The sequence below is a fragment of the Anolis sagrei genome, chromosome X (assembly GCF_037176765.1).
Source record: "Anolis sagrei isolate rAnoSag1 chromosome X, rAnoSag1.mat, whole genome shotgun sequence".
In the NCBI taxonomy this organism is placed as follows: domain Eukaryota; kingdom Metazoa; phylum Chordata; class Lepidosauria; order Squamata; family Dactyloidae; genus Anolis; species Anolis sagrei.
In genome coordinates, this window is record NC_090034.1 from 17,016,306 (window position 1) to 17,033,661 (window position 17,356).

General features: G+C 42.6%; 1 protein-coding gene across 9 annotated transcripts in view; it reads left to right on the forward strand.

Annotated features, from left to right (window-relative positions):
* Nucleotides 1-17,356, forward strand: part of RBFOX1 (RNA binding fox-1 homolog 1) — a 1,606,230-nt gene that overhangs the window by 15,964 nt on the left and 1,572,910 nt on the right. The window lies entirely within an intron of this gene.

Sequence of the window (17,356 nt, forward strand, 5' to 3'; positions counted from 1 at the left end):
ATTATGTCTGGAATCATTCTGAAACAGAACACCTTCAAATATAGAATTGCACCATATAAGTAAAATCTATCGTAATTATTTTTTTTTTGCAGGAAGACGGGCCCCCCTGGCCAACGGGACTCTGTGCTTAAACACGCCTAAGCACAATGGTAAATCTGGCACTGCTTATAACTTTCTCTTCCAGTGTTCTGGTGCCTCACCAAATACAACTCTAGAGTTTTATGGTCACAGCATTAAAGTAGTGTAAAATTGCATTCATTCTACATTGTATGATGACGACGACGATGATGATGATGATTATTATTTACCCTGCTTTATCTCCCCAAAGGAGACTCATAGCAGCTTGACATAAAAGCATTGGTATCCAATACACATATGCATTCGGGGGAAACCTTGTCCCGTTGGAGGCCCCAATCCATATTTTGTAAGTCTCCCAAAATTGGGATGGTTGTTTTCGGTTCTTTTGTTTTGGGACCTGAAAATTGGGCCATTATGGGGGTGGGCTTCCCACCTACTGGCTCCCCTTCTTCTTACCTGGCACCTGCTGTTTCTACTCTAGTAAGAGGCTCTCAGCTGTAGACACTGGCTTTCCGGGCCTGCCTGTACACCCCACCACACACATGTACTTTTCTTGGAAAGAGAATGTATGTTTGGTGGGGTGTGTAGGCAGGCCCAGAGCATGCCTGCAGCCAAGCTCCTGGCCTGCCTGCCTGCATGCCCTGACACACACACACACACTTTCCAAGGCAAGGAGGCAAGTACGGATGCACACAAAAGCAGACTTTCGTGTTGAGCAGATTTTCATGTGGGGAGGTGCTTCTGAATAAACGGAAGACACGAAAAAATGGTAGGAACAAATTTCATGCACGTCTAGTATCCAATTTAAAATATACAAATCTACAAACATTATAACACAATATTAAACACAACCAATATTTAAAGATTCAGTTAAAATCCATCAAACATGCATCCTCAGATAGATTTTGAAAAATGCTTTTCTCGGGTGTGTTTAGACCATATGAGAGGGTTAGGTCTGTAGTCAACAAAAGGGTTAGCTTTACACCATTGGCTGGAATCCTCTTGTGGTTTATCATAGCACTGATCACTGGGAATGTATAAAGTATTTAGTTTGATTTTCAATTGGCCATTTCAGTCGGGAGAATTTGATCTACTGTCATTCAGCCCCACAGCTTTAAGGATATGGTATACTATACGTAAAAGGAAATAAGCATATTACGTTCGATTGTGGTTGTGATTGCCGATTGTTTTTAATTTGCCACGAATTAGGAATAAGCTGCTGACTGAATATTTGCAAATGTATTGCTCCTTTTGGAATACCGCATCGCTGAACATAAGTACTCTTGTTATTACATTTGCCGGATAGTTGGAGGGAAGAGAACAAGGATTGCTGAGTGCTCTCTGCCTGCAGATGAAGACCTAATGCTGTTATCCCTGAGCACAAATCTTGTCTTATGTTGTCAAGTACCAGATTCCAGCCCATCGCTCACTAACACTCTTGATGGGAGATCTCTGTTCGATGAGATAAGAGGATTTGACTTCTCCATTCCTAGGACAATTTTTATCTCAGTTATTTTTTAAAAAAAGCTGTGAATGCCCCTTTCCTGCCTTCTAAGTTGTAGTTGCTTGCAACTCAGGATGGCTGCTGGTGTTTTTTGTGTTGCTGGTGCTGGTATGTGTTTTTAAGTGAGATCTGGATTATGGCAACCATACCCTGTGCTCTGACCAAGGGGCAAAAGAACAACGAGCCATAGCTCTATGTATCTTGTCCCTGTGGCTGGTAAGAGACCTTCCTTCTATGTTCCAACTACCACTGCTTTTGATGGAGAGAAGAGCAGTCAGGCTCAGCTCCATCATGCCTTGGATCAATGGCTCGTAAGAGTCCCTCTCTTCATGATTCAAGTGCATCTGCTTGACATAATTCCTTGCCCCATTACCATTACCTTTCCCACGCATCATGTCTTTGCTAGATTGTAAGCCTGAGGGCAAAGAACTGCAGTGTTTCTTCCTGTTTCAGTTCTAAGATACACTATAGAGCAGGCATGGGCAAACTTTGGTCATCCAGGTGTTTTGGACTTCAACTCCCACAATTCCTAACAGCCTCAGCTTAAGTGGCTAAGGGGGAAAAGGAAGGGCCCTGAGGCTGTTAGGAATTGTGGGAGTTGAAGACCAAAACACCTGGAGGGCCAAAGTTTGCCCATGCCTGCTATAGAGGTTAATATATAGGCTTGGTCAGGGATGGTGGTGGCGGCCCATAAGGGAAGAGTCTGGGGAAAAAGTGGCACCTGATATTCATGAAATTGGCCACCCCTGCAATAAAGCAGTGGTGGAAATCATCCAACCCACTAAATGTTGGATTGTAATTTCCAGCAACACTGAAGGCAAGGAATGCTGGGAAATGCCATCCAACATCATCTGAAGGGCTACGTGATTCCCATCCCTGGGTTAAATCTTGGCAGTTCTAACTAGAGGAGATCCATTGGATCAATGAGATTTGCTTATGTTTCAGTACAGCAGTCAACAACCCATCAAACAACTTGATGCTTGCTGAGAATACAACTAAGGCCACACCTATGTGACATGCAGCAATGTGGATTATGTGACTTTCTAGATGTTCTTGAACTTAAGAATTGCAATGGACTCTGTGGCTAAAAACTGTTGGGATTTGTAGTCTGACAACATGTGTAGGGACACATGATTCTCATCCTAGTGCAATAAGTAGATTGGCCTTTAAGCAACCTTATATTTAATGCCATGATTGGCAATCTCTCCTATGGTCCTGTCCCACTTGGCTCCCATTCTTTACCCAGTTGCTCACCTTTGGCTTCGTAGTTGCCGTTGGATGGCTGTTCAGTGTAGCACATGGGGGCCCTTGAGTGATTTAACAGAAGGTCATTGATTATTGATTGAAACCTGGTGCTCAGCTGTATAATTTCAGTCAGTTGTCATGGGAGTTAATTAATAAAGGTCACTTAAAGCCTCGTGTGTCAATGGAAAGTGGCAAGAGAGAATGAAAGCCCTCACTCAGGCGGTGAGTGGCAGGGAGGTGAAATTCACACTGAACTTCCCAAAGTTGGAAAAGTACTGGCAGTAATGGGCAAGCACGCTTGGTAGTTTGGACAAAAAGTCCAGGAAGGTGCGTGGATTGATGACAAAGGCTGCACCTACATTGTAGAATTGATGCAGTTTGGTACCACTTTAGCTGCCATGGCTCAATGTTATAGAATCCTGGGAGTTGTAGTTTCACAGGGCACTTTGCCTTTTCTGCCAAAGAATGTTGATGCCTCACCAAACTACAAAGCAATTTCATTGAGCAATGGAAGTAAAGTCAAGTTAAATTGTGTTTAAGTCTATAATATAGATCAGGCATAGGCAAATTTGAACCCTCCAGGTGTTTTGGACTCCAACTCCCAGAATTCCTAACAGCTTCAGGCCCCTTCCTTTCCCCCCTCAGCTGCTTAAAAGGAAAGTGTGTGAGGCTGTAAGGAATTATGAGAGTTGGAGTCCAAACATCTCGAGGGCTCAAGTTTGCTCATGTATTATACTTACTTACTTACATAGGCGATCCCTCGTAGTCCAAGGATGATGGTCCTCCAAGTTTAGGGTCTTGGCGGTGGTCCGTAGGTGACTGTTGAGCCCTATTCTTGATCCACATGTTCTCCCGCAGTGAGGACATTGTTTTCCAGGTGGAAGACGGACCTGGTCAGGGTTGGCTTGATGTGCCTTCCTCTTGGCACATTTCTCCCTTTCGCCCTCCATTCATGCCTCTTCTAATTCCACAGCACTGGTGGTCACAGTCAGTTAGAGCGCTCGAGGGCCAGAGCTTCCCAATTCTCAGTGTCTACGGCACAGTTTTTAAGGTTGACTTTAAGCCCAACTTTAAATTTCTTTTCCTGTCCACCAACATCACGTTTCCCATTCTTGAGATGGAAGTATAGGAACTGCTTTGGGAGATCATGATCAGGCATTTGGACAGTCCAGCGGAGTTAATGACGTAGGAGCCAACTAAGTCAACTTCTCTTGTTTCCTTTCATCAAGAATAGTGTGTATATTGTTCAAAACTGCACATTTTATGAAGATGAACAATTTTCAAAAACCCGGACTCAAAAATACTTTGGGTTTTCAAGAGAAAAGACTTTAAAGAGCCAGGCACACAAAAGCTGGGGGAAAATCGATCAGTTTTGTTCCCCCACATTTAATTTCAAATCGCACCCTGTTGATTAAGACATTTATGAATTCTGATCGATTTTATTAAAAAAAATTGAACCAAACCAAATTGGCCCTCATTCCTCCTCTGTGGGCTAGAATTGTTTGCAGACCTGTGCTTAAAATGATGGTGGCCATCTAGGTTTGATTTGGATGGATTGATTTAGCCTTTGCATTCCAGAGCCGTTCTCTGACTTTGCTTGAGATGAACAATTTGAGCATATTTTTTTCACTTGCCTCAAAGCGCTATAATAGATATAAATTGCTGTGTCCCGGCCTTGCAAAGATTTTGATTATCTTGTTTTACTAGTTGGGATGTACTGTATATTCAATGCTAATCAGCTTACCTCATTTCCAGCTAATATCGTCCTGGTCTTTTTTCAAAATTAAATGCTTTAATCACTATAAATGCAATTTAATTTTGATATGTGTGGTTCATAACGGTTGCTGCATTGCAATTAGATTACTGGTTGGTGAGTTGGACAGTAATGAAATTGACCATATGTGCTTTCATCGATTGGAGTCCTATCAATAAGGTTGTGTCTACTTTGAAATACAGAACTATTTTTTTGATTTAAAACATAGTTGCCAATTGTACAACTGTGTTGTTGAAGGCTTTCATGGCCAGAATCACTGGGTTGCTGTGAGTTTTCTGGGCCATGTTCCAGAAGCATTATCTCCTGATGTTTCGCCCACATCTATGGGAGGCATCTGCAGAGGTTGTGAGATCTGTTGGAAAAAAGCAAGTAGGGTTTACATATATGTGGAATAATGTCCAGGGTGGGAGAAAGAACTCTTGTGTGGGTTGTGGTAAGTTTTTCGGGCTGTATGACCATGTTCCAGAAGCATTCTCTCCTGACGTTTCACCTGCATCTATGACAGGAAGCCTCAGAGGTTGTGACGTTCTCACAACCTCTAAGAATGCCTGCCATAGATGCAGGTGAAATGTCAGGACAGAATGCTTCTGGAACATGGCCATGCAGCCATGTGATTCTGTCCATGAAAGCCTTTGACAATTCTTGCCTGTTTGAGGCAAGTGTGAATGTTGCAATTGGCCAGCTTGATTAGCACTGAATAGCCTTGCTTCAAAGCCTGGCTACTTCCTGCCTAGGAGAATCTTTTGTTGGGAGGTGTTAGCTGGCCCTCATTGTTTCCTATCTGGAATTCTCCTGTTACCACTCTAACAATCACCATGTTGGACTACACAGAGAAGCCATTGAAATCCACAAACATGTGGACAATTTCAACAGAAAGGAGAAAACCATGAAAACTCACAAAATCTGGCTACCAGTATTAAAAAAATCAGGACAGTAAATAAAGAGCAACACTCACAAAACAGAGGAATTCCTGACAGGAAACAATTAGGGGCAGCTAGCACCTTCCAACAAAGGATTCCCCCAGGCAGCAAGCAGCCAGGCTTTGAAGCTGCAAGATCATTAAATGCTAATAAAGTTGGCCAATTGCAACATCCACACTTGCCCCAAACAGACAAGAGATCTTTATCCCACCCTGGACATTCCACAGATATATAAACCCCACTTGCCTAGTTTCCAACAAACCTCACAATCTCTGAGGATGCCTGCCATAGATATGGGCAAAACGTCAGGAGGGAATGCTTCTGAATATGCCACACAGCTCTGAAAACTCATAGCAATCCAATTGTACAGCCATCTGTATGTCATCAGACTGCACTTCTGACCATTCCTCACCAATCCGATTTACTCTTTAGTTGCTAGTCCAATGTTATCATTAATATATTCAAGTCTTAGTTTAGTTATGGCTAAAATGAGTTTTATCTGTAAAATGTATGATATTAATTGTTTTTCAATTGTATAGAAGTTTTTAAAAAGTTCTTGTTTTTTTGAAGTTGCCTTGGATCCCACTCTGGGATAGGAATAAAATAAAATAATTGAAGTTTGTGAAATAGACCCATTCAAGAGACAAAGAGGAAAAATGAAGAGGGCATCAAGGAAAAAACCCTTGAAGTTTTGTTTATTTATGGAGACACAGTCTTAGTGAATTGATTTTGGGCACAGATTGAAGAACACATTGAACTGTATTACAGATTGAGACCAGTGTATCCATTACATTAACCAAACTAATTAAAAGGTGATATCATGAAGCCGTGAAATGGCCTTTTTGTCCTGTATCACGCAGCTCTGATGTCCACTTTCCCCAGGACATGGCTCAGAAGGGGCCCATTGGTCGTCACAGTCAAAGAGCTCTCCTACGAAGTGGGGACAAATCCTATAAGCTTGAAGGTTCTCTGTTTCAATCAGGCAACAATCTACTTAACTTTGTGTCGGGCGATTAGGCTTCGCGGTGCTTAATTAAGGCTTGAGAATGGGCATCGTGTTTCTCTGCGGAAGGGCGTTGGTGCCGGTGGAGAGGATAGTTGCTGGCTATAGCAAGGTGAACTCTTCCCACATCTTTCCACCCAATCCAGAGCCCGGCTTGAGGGTCATGTTAAATATAACTCGCCCTGATAGGAATTGTCAATAAACCTTCAAAAGAATGAGGGGAAATGCCTTGCATTGCATTCCTTTCGCAATCAGTCTCACCTTGCAGCGTGATCATTTCCCTCAGAATGAAATTGATGGATATCCCAGGAGTGAAGCTCAGAAAAACACTCTCACATCAAGGTCCAGCATTTCCTATCAAGATTCAGTGTGCATAGTTGTTGAGTGTTGGATTACAAATCCCTGGAGACCAAGGTTCAATTCCTTTCTCAGACTCGGAGCAATGGGTTCAAATTACAGGAAAAGAGATTCCATCTGAATGTTAGGAAGAACTTCCTGACCGCAGAAGAGCTGTTCAACCGTGGAACTCTCTGCCTTGGAATCTGGTGGAAGCTCCTTCTATGGAGGCTTTTAAACAGAGTCTGCATGGCCATTTGTTGGGTGGGCTTTGATTGTGTTTTTCCTGCATGGCAGAAGGACGTTGGACTGGATGGCCCATATGACATCTTCCAATTCTATAATTCTACAATTCTGTAATTCTTTAATTCTATAACTCTATGATTCTTAGCCATAAAAACCCAATGAATAATCTTGGACCCTTCAATAAACTAGAACTCATCTGAAGCCACATAACAACAACATGAAGTTCTACTTTGTCTATCTCAACAGGCTTTTGAAACTGAGTTTTCTAGTAGAAAATGATAGGTGAGGACTCTTCAGCCCTTTCTTTGGCTAATGGATAGGGTCCACGTGCCTCCAATTTATTGTGTCTTTTTCGGTGTTTTGCTCCACAAAGGACCATGAGCAGATGGATGAAGTTGGGTCTTTTTGGACTCCACCTCCCAGTATCTCTGATCCAGTATGGCCATGTTGATGATATAGTAAGCATCTGATATATATCAAGGTACATAACACTTGTCTGAGGAATTGTATGCAACCTCTCTCTTTTTGCAATCATGAAGCCCTCCATTATTGTTGCACCACTGACTGAAAAAGCAATGAGCAATGAGCAGTGAGCACCTTGTTTGAAAGTGGAAGCATGCTGCTTGAAGCCTTCCAGCTTGAAAATAAAATGCATGTTCCTTGTGCATCTTGTTTCCAAAACACACTGGGAAAGGGATTGCTAACTATGCATCATGTTTTTAAAAGGCCTATGCATACCTAAAATAATGCAAGCAGAAACATTTTGTAGGAACGGGGCAGTTGTGCCAACCTGATGCGATAGTGATCCCATGGCTGGGGACAATGAGTATGTATATGTAGAGCATAACTTGGCAAAGTTCCTTTTTTTGGTCTACACCTCCCAGAATCTCCAGCCAGCATTGCAGGAGTTGTAGCGCCCGCTGCCTGCAAAGGGGAGGAGCATTTCCAACTCACAGAGAAGAGGAAGAAGTACAGTTGGGTCCCCACATTTGTGTTTTGACTCTTTCAAATTTAATTATTCATGGCTTTGGAGAGGCCAGATGGTCATCTGTCAGGGGTCCTTTGAATTGTGCTATCCTGCATGACAGGGGGTCAGACTAGATGGCCTTTGGTGTTATTTTCCAACTCTGTTATTCTATGAACTTTCTCCAGATTTCTAGGTCATTCAATGGAATTCTATGGTAAGTTTACAGCAGAAGTGGATCACAGAATCATGCTGGGAGACCTAGACATTTCAAAAGAGAGATGTCCTCTCATGTAAAAAATAATAATTTATTTTAGAATTTTCACTTTCATAGAGGGTCCTGTTTTTCACTTTCATGGAGGGTCCTGTGCCCCTTATGCCTGTGAATATGAAGGGTTGTCTGCAATATTTCAGGTTTCCTTCCCAATTCCTCGATTATGCATTTTGTGACATTTCTGCCTTGTGCAGAGGGAGGAGATGGGCATTAGAGTGCAGACTTTCTTAGCTGGCACAGAGCGGCCTCTCTCTGGCGTCAACCAGCCATCAGCCCATGACATGACAATGAAAATTAGACTGAGAGTAATAAGAGAGTTCTTGCTATGCATTTATTACAGGTCAAATACACAATCAAGTTTGCTTTTTTTCTATCACAGGGCAGTCTAAATGAGTGATAATTACATTTGGATTGCTTAAGTGGGTTTAAAGTGCCATGGCAGAACATCAAATGGCGATGTAGTTACATACCAATAAAGATTTATTGTCATTAAAGCATGGCCCTTGCAAACCATCTGCTAATGCTCAGCCTCCAAATATAGACTGATTTCCTTTTTCCTTTTTTGCTTATGTAGGCACTTGGCACATTTACTAGCATCAGACTTCCATACCCCTGGATCAGCCTTATAGGGGTTCTTGCTTGGATGCGAATATATAACCTCTGTTCACCAATATTGTTGGAGTTAGCGACAAAGAAGAAATTCGCATTAACAGAATGGTTTAAAAAATAATGTATCCCATTTATGACCTGTGAAGTTATTAATGGAACTAGGTGCAAAGTCTTCCATTTCTGATGAGGATCAAATAGAATGTATATTCCCCATCAATTATATATAAATAAATAATATGTATTAATGTAGCTGTTTCAAAAATGCACTCAAGCTCATTATAGCCAATAGGGAAGTGTGTAAAAAAGGGAAAATGTGTATCCTATTGACCAGCACTGAGGCTTAGATGCACACCTCTATAAAGCAGTGGTTCTCAGCCTTTTTTTTAAACCAGGGACCACTTGACCAGGGAGCACTTAGACCAGGGACCACTTAGACCAGAGACCACTTAGACTAGGAACCACTTAGACTAGGGACCACTCTCCAGCATTAGTACCAAAAGGGTTACAAATCACTTCTTGGTCAACTTTAGATTTGGTTTGGGGTGCTGATTCAGATAATTGCATTGGATATACCACATCAGCTCTAGATTCTGATACAGCCATGGTCAATGACAGAGAGGGAATGGCAGGGAGCAAGAAAGGAGTGGAAATAAAATAAAATAAAATAAAATAAAATAAAATAAAATAAATAAAGAGGAAGGAGGCTTGTGGACTAGATTTATGTCCTTGCAGCCCACTGGTGGTTTGCGGCCCACAAGTTAAGAACCACTGCTATAAAGAGTAGTTTAAAAAAGGTATTATGTTGTGGTTTACATTTATATGTTATTGCATGCTTTCAAGTAATTTCCAACATATAGTGACCCTAATAGAAACCTAACACAAACTTTTCATGGCAATATTTGTTCAGAGGTGGGTTGCTATTGCCTTCTGAGTCTGAGACCTCATCTACACTGCCATTATAATGCAGACTGAACTGCATTATATGGTCAGTGTAGATTCATATAATTTAGTTTAATGCAGTTAAAGAGTGTGGCTTGTCCAGGATTGTCAGTGGCTCCACATGGCTGAGTAGCAACAGAATCCTTGTCCAGAACTCAAAACGCGGCACCAGACTTGTTCTCTCTTTCCATTGACTCTTCTCTCATCAAATGTTTTGGTGCATTAAGCAAGAATAGTAAGTGGGATAATACGGTATCATAAATATATATACTGTTTATGTTGGTCAAGAGCTCCACTATTTTCTACTCAGGTCCATCCCTTGGGTTTCAACTTTTCCCCCTTGAACTATCTGAACCTCACCTCATTTCAACTCATCAAAACTGATCTCTGAACTCACAAATCTAAACATGGAGGAGTCAATGAAATCTGAAGGTCCAGTGTTGACCTTCTTGGTTCCAGAATCTTAAGTTTACCCTGAATAGGGTGTTTGGTGGATCACCTTTCCATGTTCACCATAGTATCTCCATGGGGAAAGATTGTTACTATCTTATCAGGGCTGTTACCACAGGTGGAACCAACCTGAAGACCTCCAGGCAGTCATACTGGTCGCCTGAATCAATGTCTATCTGAGATGGCACAGGTTTTCTTGGATTCTTCCTTACAGTCACTGAACTTCCATTCTTAATTCTTTGTCTTTCTCTCCCATCTGAGTACAGAAAAAATAGAATGACCTTTTCACACAGTTGGTTGTCAAACTATGCACATTTTTACTGGTGACTCCCAACATTGATCACAATTCCAGCCATTCAAGTTGATGGTCATCATTGGAATAGACAATTCAATACTACACGTTGTTCTTCTCTTACTTGATATCCTCCAAGTCCTGGTTCTCCTATTCTTTCCCTCCCCCTCCTTCCCTTTGTCCTCCTTATCCTATTTCTCCCTCTTGTTTTCTTTCTTTGCCTCCTTATTGACATTTTGTCTTCCTTCTTCTCTGACATATCATCTTCCTCTCCTCCTCCTCCTCTTCCTCCTCCTCCCCCTTCCCTCCCCCTTTTGGTCTCCTCCTCATTCTTCATCTTCTTCTTCCTTTTTTCTGTCATCATCACATCATCATCATCATCATAATCACAGAGATGATGATGATGATGCTAGTAGAACTAGTTAGCACCAGCATCTGCTGATAAATGATATGTTTTTGTCCAGCCCACAGAGAAAGTGATGTAGCTAATGCCATTAGATTTTCATTTCTAACTGAAGCTCTTCAAATCCGGAAAGTCTCTCCGGAATTGATTGTTGCACAGCAAAGCAAACAAGGCATCCGCCACATAATAAAAGAAAAGGTTTGGATCCGTGTTCCTTAATTACTTTGAGAGGCGAGAGTGTGTGTGCTTTGCAGGTAAGGCAGCCCTGAGGGCAGGAAAGGCAGCCGGTCTCTTCTTCTTCTGCTGCTTCCTCTTTGCAGAAATGCCATCCAATTCTTGGAAGAGAAAGGTTGAGAGGTGGAAATCAAAACCTTTGGGAACTAAGTGAGCTACAATAAGTTAACTTCTCCCTTTGCAGAAACAGAGGACACAAAAACACCCTGGAAGAAATATATAAACACATTTTAATCACTTGAATCACCTGCACTTTGAAGTTCAGATCTAACAATATGAAATGTGCAATGGTGCATTCTTTTTTCTAGGAGTAAATCTGAAGTGTGTGTGTGTGTGTGTGTGTGTGTGTGGACACTAGTGATACACAGACCAGATAGATAGATAGATAGAGAGAGAGAGAGACAACCAGCCAGCCAGCCAGCCTGGTTTCAGTCTTGGACTCGGATTCTAAGAAAGTGGGGTTTAAATCCTTGCTGCATTGTATGACCATATGGATCCAGACGTAGACAACCATACACTTAATATTGTGTTGTACATTGGATAGTTTGTATATGTGTATGATACCAGTGGAATTCTAGCTAATTCTGTTCAGATGGAAGACTGATATCTGCCTTTCAACTTTAAGAAGTCCCCAAGTTTCCAAAGTGACAATAACAATAATAGAGAGAGGATGAAGATTCCAAAGTGGACATAGCAATAAACAATGTGCATGTGTTTGTGAATGAAATAACAAGCGGAAAAAGAAATTAAAATAGTGGAATGGTATAGGTAAAGGTTTCCCCTTGACATTAAGTCTAGTCGAGTCCGACTCTGGAAGGTGGTGTTCATCTCCATTTCTAAACCGAAGAGCCAGTGTTGTCTGTAGACACCTCCAAAGTCATGTGGCCAGCATGACTATATGGGGCACCGTTACCTTCCCAACAGAGTGGTACCTATTGATCTACTCACATTTGCATGTTTTAGAACTGCTACAGTGGGAGACCCTTATTTGCAGGCTCTGGATCCATGGAATCAAAACTAATGATGATGATGATGATGATGGTAATAGTAATAATAATAATAATTCAAATTTATGTTCTGCAGTGAACTTCCTGATTAGACTAGAAGAAACTTCTTGCAATAAGAATTATACTAAAAACCCAGAGTGATCATGGGAATGTCTTTCTCTGGGCATCTTCAAAAAGAGGCTGGATAGCTCTAGCTCAGTGGTTACCAAAGATTTTTTGACCAGGGACCACTCTCCAACATTAGTACCAAAAGTGCTACAAATTAGTCTTTGGTCAACTTTAGATTCAGTTTGGTTATTTTGGGTGCTGATTCAGAAAATTGCATTGGAGAGACCACATCAGCTCTTGTTTCTGATACAGAACATATGCCAGTCACCATCTGCTCACCCATAGGAAACAACATTTAATAATTTAGAGCGGATGTGGTCTGTCCAATGCAATTTTCTGAATCAGCACCTCGAATAACCCCAGAAACAGGCCTAAAAATGAAGACACCAGAGCACCCCCACTTCTGGGTGCCAAATGGAATGGCTCTGCTCAGGGGGAGGGGGGAGGAGAAGAAGCAGCAGTCAGGAGGCTTGTTGTCATGCCTGTCATGGGTGGTCAGCCTCTCCCCTCCTGATATCCCCATTGCCTCAGCACTATAAGAGGGTTTCACGAGACCAGTCACTCTCGTTGCAGTGGTGTAGTAATGGTGAGGCTGCAGACCATATTTTAGTTCTTGGGGACCACTGGTGGTCCATGGACCACAGATTGGGAACCACTGCACCAGCTGGAAACCTTGTCATGAAGCAGAGGGTTGGACTGGATGGTCTTTGGGGATTCTGTGATTCTATGAATCTGTTCTGTGCTCTGAGACACAGTGAATTCTCCCTGGAAAGAGTGCTACAACTGATGAAAAAATCTTGCAGTGAGCTGCTGGGCTGGACTAGCCTTCCCTTCAAGGAGAATTCATTACTGTAAAGTCAGGTTACATCACGGTTGCATTAAGCGTTATTGATGGTCCGGTGAAGGGAAAACAAGATGTTTATTACATTCTTGGCTCTGATGCATCTCCTTTGCTGCTCGGCTTCCTCCTCTGTCCAGCGTGACACCGATGTTTTGTTAAGTGGCTAGTTGCTTCCTTGAGTGTATGCATGCGAGGGGGAAATGGGTAAAACCACCAAGTGGTTCATTAAATGGTCATAATACTAAAGATGCTCGAGGCAGCAAGAGCAGGCGGGAGAGGGAAAGTTTCTCCTTAGGAAAGAGCTGCAGTCTGCAAGAAAGAAAGTATACTGAGTGATAACTGAAGACACTAGAATCATAGAGTAGGAAGGGGCTCCAGGGAACATCCAGTCCAAACCATTATGCAATGCAGAAAGTGTCAGCCAGATAATGTTATGTTTGTTAGAATCAAAGCACTCCCAGCAGATGTCTACTTAGCCTCTTTTTAAAAACCTACAAAAAAGGCTTCCCTAGATTCCAAGGCAACACATTCCATTGTCAAACAGCTCTGACTGTCAGGACGTTTTTTTGTAATATTCAGTTGAGATCCCTTTTCCTACCATTTGAATCAATTGATCCATGTCTTAGTCTCTGGAGCTGTGGAAAACAAGCCTGCTCCATCTTCAATATAACTCAAATTTCATCAACACCTGCCAATAGAGGCATGGCTGGAGCTGTTGGGATTTGTAGTTCAAATCATTGGGTAATGTTAGCACAGGATTCCCCTCCACCTTTGGGAGCCAACCAACAAGTTTTCCACTTCCTCCTAGATCAGGGGTCCTCAAACGTTTTAAACAGAGGGCTAGGTCATAGTCCTTCAAACTGTTGGAGGGCCGGATTCTAATTTGAAAAAGACATGAATGAATTCCTATGCACACTGCACATATCTTATTTGTAGTGCAAAAAATTTAAAAACAATAAAATAATTAAAATTAAGAACAATCTTAACAAATATAAATTTATTAGTATTTCAGTGGGAAGTGTGGGCCTGCTTTTGACTGATGAGATAGGGTTGTTGTTGTTGTGTGCTTTTGAGTCGTTATAGACTTAGGTTGACCCTGAGTGAGGGCCAGGTAAATGACCTTGGAGGGCCGCATCCGGCCCCCGGGCCATAGTTTGAGGACCCCCGTCCTAGATTAATGGTTAAGAGAACTCCAGGCTGCTTTACTTCCAAGTCTTTTCTATGTGACTAAACAAGCGCTCCATGCAGTCATGCTGGCCACATGACCTTGGAGGTGTCTACGGACAACACTGGCTCTTTGGCTTAGAACTGGAGATGACCTCCAACCTCCAGTGTTGGACATGACTGGGCTTAATGTCAGCGGAAAACCTTTATCTTTTAAACAAGCTAACTTCAGAGGAGCAGGAGGACGTTCGTTCTTCCTTAGCAGCTTTGCTCAGTCACATGGAGGATCCATGATGTATACAGACCAGAGTTTTAAGCAAGTCCAGTGTCTTTTGGGCACTAAATTGGGGTGCTGGAGAGATCTAATCCTATCCCATTTCCAGGTGTGCTAAACCGGTTTCAGCACAGCTGGGCTGTAGGGCTGCTATCCTGCCATGGAGGCAGTTGACAGCATCCTTGTGTAGCCATAATGCAGCCCTGAATTGGTACATTTCATTATGTGCCTGTGCAGGTACAACTTTACCAGGAACTCCAATTTTGTTTGCTTTGCATTGAATGTTTGTTGCAGTCCTAAGTTTCAGGGACTCTGCAGATAGGTGGCTTCTTTTGGCTGCAATCATCGAGCAAGCCACCTGTCAATTATAGTTAGGTTCCCTGGTCCTGCCCCCTTTTTGGGTTTTTGGAGGGAATAGGAGCCAGTTTGGGTTTAGTCCACACAGAGAAGCCTTTCCTGCAGGACATAATACCAAGAACTCCTGTAGAAAGCTTTGTCTTCTACGGCTTGGCCGGGGAGATATACAGCCCACAGCTTGGCTGGGGTTATACAGCCCTACATCTCCTTCAGTCAGCCATCATGGAAACCTGAGTTCTTTTTCCCTGGAAGTCTACAAAGCTCTGTTTGGTAAGGCTCACTCGCGGAAGCCAGAAACAGTTGGTACCAGGTGCAGGGGCTCCACGCCAACAGAGGCAAAGACAGACTGCCCAGATTAGAAGTTAAGGATTTCCCTATCAGCTAAAATACAGTTTATGAAGATAGTGCCGGTTCCCTGTGGACAAGATTGAGAGACAGCCAATAGACTGTTAAGAAAGCTTTAAAGTACCTGTTTGTTTTAATTAATAAAGAACATTGTTGAACCTTTAAGCAATCTAAAGACTCTGTTTTAAGGAAATCCAAGGGCCTTTAATCTGAGGCAGCCCCGGCGTCCTGTTGGGCACACAGAATGTATGTCCTGTCTACAGTCTTATGCACAGGCCCAGCGTGCGACAGCATAGTGCCTGTGCAAAACCACCCATATTGTTATGGAATTATGGGAGTTGTAGTTTTTAAAGTCTTCTCTGCCAAAAAGTGATTGTGTCTCCCCAAACTACAGATGCCAGGATTGCACAGCATTGAGGCATGGCAGTGAAAAGTGGTGTCAAACTGCATTCATTCTAAAGTGTAGATACACCCTATGGCTAAAATAGTGTGCTTTTTTAAAAGGTTATCTAACAGGTCCCCATGGCTGATCAGAGACCTGTCTTTTGATATCACTAGTCCAACACTCAAGCCATTATACCATTGAAAAATAAGCTGTTTTGTGAATATTCTTCACATCAGTTTTAAAAAGCGCTTACAAAAATGAATGCCTTCTTCTGAACATGTGGCTTCCTTTGAAGTCTGGACTTTCTTCCTACCTGCTGTGCATAATTTGCAAGAAGAAGGAGAAAAGGGAGTGAAAACCCAATATTACTGGCATGAAAGGACGGCTGAGCAGAGAACAGCCCGCTTGTTTTCTCCTCGGTGGGATTTACCATTCCAATTTTCGGCCATGCCAGAAAAGGGAGAAGAGAAAAGGGTTTTAGCGGGGAATTGTTTGTCAAGCTTTTGACAAATGATGAATCTTTATCTCCTGATGCAGAATTGTTTTTTTTTTCCTGGGCATGCACCCACTGTGTGAAACTGCACAGGCTTAAATCTCAAATTTTACCTTCCCTATTATAACAATTCTTGTTTGTAAAGAAAAAAAAAGGTGGATAGTATAAAAATGGCAGCCATATCAGAATCTTACATGGATGTGACACATCATTAAACTAGTGGAAGGCAGTTTTGGGAAGTGGGGGTGGCACACAGTGATGGTGGGCATCTTCACTGTTGATTTATTGCCATGGCTTACTGCTATGGAATCATAAGCTTTGTCGTTCGGTGCTGCACCAGCACTATTTGGCAGGGATAGCCAAAGATTTTGCAATACTTCCTTGATTCTATAGCATTGAGCCATGGCAGTGAAAGTGACGCCAAACTGCATCCATTCTACAGTGTAGATGAGGTATGGGCAAACCCATGCCTGGTGGCCGGATGCAGTCCCTTGGGCTCCTTTCTCAGGCCCTGCTCTCTCTCACCAACCTAGCCTTCCTTCCTTCTCTCTTTCCTTCCTCCTTCCCCTATCTTTCTCCTTCCCTTCCACCCTTCCTCCCTTCGACTTCCCTTCCCTTCCCTTCCCCTTCTCCTTCCCTCCTTCCCTACCACCCTTTCATCCTTCCCTCCTTTTTGTCTTTCTTTCCTTCTCTTCTTCCTTTATTCTTCCTTTCCTTCCATCCTTCTCTTGCTCCCTTCCTTCCTTCCCATTTTCCTCCCTCCTTCCTTCCATCCGTCCCTTCCACCCTCTCTTCCTTCCTTCCCTTTTTTTCTTTCCTTCCTCCTTCCCTCTCTCTCTCTCCCTCTTTCTCTTTCCATCCATCTCTTCCTCCCTTTCATCCTTCCTTCTCTTTCCTTCCTACTTCTCTTCCTTCCTTCCATCACCGGGCAGCTAGTCCTAGCAGAGAGTGCTAGCATGCAGGCCCCAAGTTAGAAAGTTTTCCCATGGCTGGTGGAGATGCACCCCAAGAGATGCCAGAGGGTTTTGATTTGCCCAACGTTTTGCAAATGGAAATTGGAATTTGAAACTACACCTCCATGACTGGAATGGTGAACTGTTCAAAATCTTGC